The sequence below is a fragment of the Magnolia sinica genome, chromosome 2 (genome assembly GCF_029962835.1).
Source record: "Magnolia sinica isolate HGM2019 chromosome 2, MsV1, whole genome shotgun sequence".
Lineage (NCBI taxonomy): Eukaryota > Viridiplantae > Streptophyta > Magnoliopsida > Magnoliales > Magnoliaceae > Magnolia > Magnolia sinica.
In genome coordinates this window covers 87,759,558-87,767,301 of record NC_080574.1, presented here as the reverse complement: position 1 = coordinate 87,767,301, position 7,744 = coordinate 87,759,558, and positions in this window count along the sequence as shown.

Below are 7,744 nucleotides of genomic sequence, written 5' to 3'. Positions count from 1 at the left end.
TGTAAGAAACGCGAATATCTTTAGAAAGTGAACCAGAACTTAAGTGAATTGGACCATTCACTTGTAAGCGAAATTAAAGACTTTAGACTGTCAGATTCTGACCAAACTTCACTCATGGATCAGGGAAATTTCCCTGCGCCTATCCATATACTTGTGGCCCTGATCGAGTGACAACGACCATTGATCTGATACGGGTCGTCTACAGTCGATCTACTAATCCGATCGTACTGAAATCATAACTTGGCCTAGATCCATTTTCAGAGAACTTACTCCATGACGTAGACAGGTAATGGTACTCCAGATGAGCTTCATTCGTCAGAAACAGTCGCCCTTTGGCTATAACCCAAGTATACCATAGCCCTAGGACCATTTACGTCACTTCTAAGCCTATATAACACGAGGAGAAAAGAGTGAGGAGTAGAGTGAGAGTTCGGGAGATCATTGCTAGGATTCACTCCCACTACTCCACGTACCGAATCGCCTCCCCACCATCATGACACCAACCATTTCAACTTTGATTTAGGTAAGAAATCCTAACCCTAATCTTGTTTTAGGAATCCAAATAGAGGAATCGATGAAATAACTAACCCATTTCGTGATTTATGTAACCATAGTTCTGTAGACGGGAGCATAGGATTCAAACCGAGTTCGAAATGAGCAATCCAACGAAAGGTGCAGACTATAAATGTTTAGATTATGGTTTTCAATGCTTTCAATGTCAGCTAATGATTTATGTCTGACTTGATTGATGTCATATTGTCTTAGATACACCAATTTCTGTATAATATACATGTATAAAATGTTTTGGGAAAAATATGCGTTCCATGTGTTATTAACATGTTTGAAAGAGTATTTGAATATGATTTGTGCGTTCCAAGATTTATGATCTAGGGTTAGTCATTGACATATGTAAGTTAACCTCTCCTTATAAGGAATCGCTAAAATATGTGTTGTAACTAACCTAGTCTATGTATTTGGTGTAGTGTAGTCTAATTGTTTGATGATTTGTCTGAATGAGAAATTGTTGATGACTTGTACTTATTATAAGTATTAAGATAGAATCTTGCATTTCCTTGTATGTATGTATAATTTATTTCATGTAATCATATTTGCCTTTACGAAATTTATGGATAAAATGCAAATGTTTGTTAACACGTTCAAGGTGTTTAATAAAATGCTCAAATGAAGTATTTACTTGGATTGTTGTCAAATGCTGAAATGCCTATCACATGTATTTATTTGCTACATCCAAGTAAGATTAGGGCTACCACGTAGCTTAGGCAATCGGTAACTTTTCCTATTCGGGTGGCTGAATTAGTCACGCCACATTTGGGAAAATTTGATGAATCTGGGTTGTACGAAGATTGTCGACAGTGGTTAGGCCACACGGGGTGCTTATGCACTCACATCGATTAAATCAGTGTGTGCTCGTACCAATCAAACTTCCCTAACAAATTAATTGTCCTATTGTATGTTCACCATGTATGGACATTACTTCTTAAATCTAAGGTACCCCTTACCAATGTAAAGACCCGTTTCAACCATGGTACCACATCCAATAAGACTCATAAGCCAGGTATGGTGGTATGGGACACCGTGGTCGAGCTGTCAGCCTGCGCTGGGGTGACGAGCCTCCCCATAGTGACCAGTGAGCAACCTAAACTTGTGAGCTGGGCATGGTGGTATAGGACACCGTGTTCAAGCTGTCGGCCTACACCGGCACAACCTTTTTGCGGTCCCATTGTGGGTTGGGGTGAACTGTCGGATCCGGACCCCCTTCGAAAATAGTGCTCCAGTTGGTAGGGCATTGGTCTAGTGACCTCGAGTATAAACTTTTGAATTTGCCTATCGATTGCTTTTCATTAGGGGTGATGCCCTACAACTTGCCTTTCATATGTGACTAACTAGGATTGACTACCCTAGATGGATCCCCATTTGGGTCAATGATGAAAAGGGAGGTACCTTAGCTTCCTGAATCTACTGTATGAATAAGCCTGTAATGTCTCGAAAAAATCCGTACAAAGACCGAGTACTCCCTTTAGCAGAAATTACCCAGGATCAAAACCTTTAGAAAATTAGGTTAATGTTAGCAAGTGCTAAACTAGAGTGCTTATGAAATTAGCACTAATCACTTTAAATATGATCTGCAAGACCCAAAACATGAAGAATCATTGACGCTACATTACCCTGAAATCTAGGATCCATCCTTAAACCCGGTTGCTCTCGGGAGCATACCGAAACTCTGTATCAGACCTTGACCGCATGTCGAAAGTCCGATTACCCTGAAACTATACGGATATGACTGCATTACTGACTTGACAACCCCCTCAGAAATCAAGTCTTGATTGTGTCTAGAAATGCACAACTTGAGCCCAGAGTAAAGTGTGTGAGAAACATGAAAATATTTAGAAATAAAAATCTAAATTTAAGTAATCTGAGTCGTGTCGCTTGCGGGCCAAATATAAGGATTCAGACCATTAGAATTTGACCCAAATACACCCTCAGATCAAGAGAAATGTCCCATACATGTCGATGTACTTGTGGCCCTGATCGAGTGACCATGACTGTTGAACTGAAACCGGTCTGCCACGGCTGATTTGTAAATCTGATCGGAACGAAAACTCAGCCTGACCTAGATCCATGGTCAGGGAGCTTAAGTCTTACCGCACGTGAAAGAGGGGCCACCAGAAGTGCTCCGTTGGACCGGAACGGTCCGTATTTGGATATAACCTAAGTATACCTTGGCCCTGGGCCCATTTCCATCAAACCTAGGCCTATATAAGGACCTTAAACACTCTCTCTCATATGCCATATGAATTTTGCAAACCCTAAGGGAAAGAAGAGAGAAAAGAGAAAAAGAAAGTGAGGAAGAGAGAGAGAGAGAGTGAGATATAGATGTTGGGATCTTTCCCTGACACTCCACGTGCTTAGCCACCACTCCTATGTCGCTATACGGGTGATACCAATCCCTTTCTTAGGTAAGAAAACCTAACCCTAATCTGTTTTAAGGTTTCAGATCATGCAAGTTATGAAATACCTAACCTAATTTATGTTATAGGTTGCCAATCTGCCGTAGACAAAGACTTAGCTTTAAAATTGAGTTCGTTACGAGTCCACCGGCGAAAGGTGCGGACTATAAACGTATAGGTTATGGTTTATAACTGACATAGGTGTTATTTTACATGCAAAATGCGTCGTCTGTTTCGTTTTACAAGTATATATGAACTATGTGATATATTGTGTATTCTATGTATATGTTGTGATATTTGAATACGTATGGAATTTGGAATTATGCCTAACACGATTATCTGTCGTGGATATATGCCTGTTATATATGCGACAACTGCTTAGCGAAAGGACTTGCCCTAAATCACGCCACGACCAATATAAGTCATATATGTTAAAGTGTATAGCCCAAGTGTTTGTGGAAATGATTAAATAGATATAAAACCCGGATTCATGTATGCCATGGTTATTCGCCGTGGGTATATGCGTGTGGTATACGGGGCAACTCCCTAGTGTAAGGATTTGCCCTAATACGTGCTATCACCAACATGCATCATGTATGTTGGAATATGTAGTCTAAGTGTTTGTAGAAATGTCTGAATGAACAAGTGTGTAATAAATTGTACTTTATATGGGTATTGAGGAGAAATTCTCAACTGCCTTAACGATGTGTATGATTTCCTCCATGTAATCTATATTCTTTGTCTGTTTTACTTAGACACTGCGTATGTGTGAATTCATGTTTAAGTTGAAATCCATCAAATGCTCACATGCTTGTATGATTGGAATTGTTGATCCATTACTGTTCTGATTAGCTTGTATGATTATCTATTATAATTGAATGTGTTTGGGACTATGAAATAGTCCAGGCAATTGGTAACAGGTTCTGATTTGTTGGCTGAGGTTGTCTCACCACATAGGATGTGATCGATGAATCCGAGCCGTACTTGGGATGTTGGCAGTGGTTAGGCCACACGGAGTGCTTACGCACTTCATGTCGATTAACTCAACGTGTGCTCATACTAGTCGAGCTCGTCAAGTAACCCGATTGACCCGATGTATGTTCACCATGTATGGACACTACTGCTTGAACTTAAGGTACCAAACTCACCAGTGAAAATCCCGTTAACCTTGGTACCTTGATTCGCTAAGACTCATGAGCTGGGCATGGTGGTATGGGACACCGTGGTCGAGCTGTCGGCCTACGCTGGGGTGATGAGCCTCCCCGTAGTGACCAGTGAGTAACCCAGACTCGTGAGCCGAATACGGTGGTATGGGACACTGTATTCGAGCTATCAGCCTACATTGATAAGGTGACGAGCCCTTTATAGTGACCTCGAGCGTACGTTAAGACTGCCTAGAGCCGACGAGCCCTTACATAGCAACAAGAGTACACTAGGCCTACATTGATAAGGTGACGAGCCCTTTGCAGGGACCTAGAACTGCAATTTCGTATGAGAATTGCTAAGACTGACGACCTTAGAATGGATCATTGTTTATAAATTGATATAAGGGAGATACCTTAGATTTCCAATCCTGCTATATGAAAGGGACTAATAATAACTTAGTAATCATGCTCATTTCATCACACTGCATGTGCCTCGGGTTGAAGAGCACAGAGGGAAGAAAGCATGCCGCGACTGTAAGATGGTGTCGTAGGAGGAAGTGTAGGCGAGGGCATGCATCATGCTTACATTTCATCCTTGCATTAATAAGAGTATCTAGGAATGTCTAATCTGTCTGCTTTATCATTACTGCTTGACTGAATTGATAATATGTTAACCTTTGCTCTATGATCCCACTGAGTTAATCACTCACTCCCACGTTCTGAGATGGTGTTTTAACACCAACCAGACTTTGTCTTAATTACAGATGACGATGCGACTCAGGAGGCAGAGCCCGATTACTATGACAATCAGGATGAGTTCTCATATATACAATTCTCCGGTAGTTTCGCTTAGGTCATCCGGATCGATAGGGCTTCAGGGTTATACTTGTAGTGGACTATCACATTTTTGACATTTTGTATTTGGAAGCAATACATGTAATTATTGACCTGGAAATGCATACATACTTTGGGGACCTATGCTGTGCTATAACGATTTACGTATTTGAGTAAGTCTTCTGCTTGCGTATTACAACTGTCCCTGGATTATGTTTTGCTGCTTTGGCTTAATCTTATTCATATTTTATGCACTAATAGAGACAACATTTAATCATCATTAAATATGTTGCATAAGTGATGCGTTGGAACTCGAGAGTTGGACTTTTACTTGACACCCGATTTTCAGGGCGTTACAAGTTGGTATCAGAGCATGATTTGGATTAAACTGGACCTGGGTTATGGTCACACGACATATGTTGACGCTTTTCAACATAGTTGGGTGTGAGAGAAATGTAGAAATAAGCTTAGGTTTCCCCGATTTCCCCAATTGGTAAAGTTCATTGAAATTGATCACTTTGCTCAGGTCTGTACCCATCCGTGATCGCATGAGTCGATCCCGAATCACCCCTAGACTGTCAATTGATGGGTTTAGACCATGCTTTATTCTGTCCCAACCATTTAAAATTGGTAAATGTGAATATACATCAGAATCTATTCGAAACGACCCGAAATGAGTTAAAACGGAGTCGGGGGCCTAATAGCATATCTCCAGGGGGACACATCTCATGTCAGTTTGGGTTATGTCCTTATGCAAAAGGACAAGGTGATTGCATATGCCTCGAGACAGTTGAGGAAACACGAGGAGAATTACCCGACGCACGACCTGGAGTTAACAGTCATCATCTTCGCACTGAAGCTCTGGAGACATTGCGTCTACGGAGAAGAATTCGATCTCTTTTGATACCACAAGAGCCTCAAATACATATGCACTCAGTGGGATCTGAATATGAGGCAGGGACAATGGATGGAGACCTTGAAGGACTTTAAGTTCAAGGTCTCTTACCATCCCAGTAAGGCCAACCTTGTGGCAGACGCACTGAGCCGCAAGAAGGCATTGGCGTTTGTGACTCCGTTGATGGTAGCAGAGTGGGACATGGTAGAGTTCATGAGAGACTTTGAGTAGAAACTCACGGTGGAGGAGCCATATGAGGGCATCGCACATATTCGAGTACAACCCCTCATTGATGACAGGATTATCGCGGCTCAGGTAGACGATGAGCCGTTGGCCAAGATGAGAGGGCAAGTTAGTGCAGATAAGGACTCAGAGTGGAGAGTTGGTACAGATGGGGGCTTACGTTACCGTGGACGTCTATGCGTCCCGAACCTCCCTGACTTGAGGAAAGAAGTTCTTGAGGCTACTCACAATTCAAGGATGGCAATGCATCCAGGCAGTACAAAGATGTATCGTGACATGAAGAGGTCATACTGGTGGGACAATATGAAGGCTCACATAGCAGATTACGTGTCCCGTTGTCTCACGTGCCAGCAGGTCAAGGCAGAGCATCTCTATGGACTTTATCTCTGGATTACTGAATACGAGGAAGGGTTATGATTCCATTTGGGTGATCGTGGACCGGTTGATAAAATCAGCTCATTTCCTCCCTATCAGAGTTGCGAACTCTGCAGACGAGTTGGCTAGGTTATACATCAAAGAGATTGTACATCTGCATGGAGTTCCTTTGGATATCGTGTGAGACCGAGACACGCGATTTACATCCATTTTCTGGACTAGCATCCAGGAAGTGATGGGTGTAAAGTTGAAATTCAGTACCGCGTTCCATCCATAGACGGACGGGCAGACAGAACGGGTAAACCACATTCTGGAAGATATGTTACGGACCTGTGTGCTGGATTTCAAGGACAGTTGGGATGATTGTCTTCCATATGTAGAGTTTGCCTATAACAACAGCTTCCAGGAGAGTATTGGCATGGCTCCTTACGAGGCACTATATGGGCGCCCGTGTAGAGCACCGCATTACTAGGCAGAGGTTGGCGAGAAAAGCTTGATTGGCCCAGAATAAGTACAGGCAACTTCAGAGAAAGTCAACATCATCAGGCGCCAACTTCTGACAGCACAGAGCAGACAGAAGAGTTACGCCGATACGAGGCGGCGACCGCTAGAGTTCGAGGTCAGAGACCATGTGTTCCTTAGAGTTTCCCCTATGAAGGGAGTCCTTCGGTCTGGCAAGAAGGGGAAGCTTACGCCTCGATTCATTGGCCCATTCCAGATACTTGATCGGGTGGGGGCGGTAGCGTACTGCCTTCCTTTGCCCACACCACTTGCGGGCATGCATAATGTATTTCATGTATCTATGCTGAAGAAATACGTTCCCAATCCTTCCCACATTATCATATGGGAGCAGGTACAGTTGAGTGAGGATGCTACATATGTACTGCGACCGACGCGTATCCTAGACAAGAAGGAACAGGTATTGCATAGTAAGGTCATTCCACTTGTGAAAGTGCTGTGGACGCATCACACGGAAGAAGAGACTACTTGGGAGATAGAAGCTGAGGTTCAAAAGAACTACCCTTAAATTCTCGAGGAGTATGAAAATGTACTAATTTCGAGGACAGATTTTTTTCTCTCTGGCAGAAATTACCCAGGATCAAAACCTTTACAAAATTAGGTTAATATTAACAACTGCTAAACTAGAGTGCTTATAAAATTAGCACTAATTACTTTAAATATGATCTGCAAGACCCCAAACGTGCAGAATCATTGACACTACATTACCTTGAAATATAGGATCCATCCTTAAACTCGGTTGCTCTTGGGAGCACATCGAAACT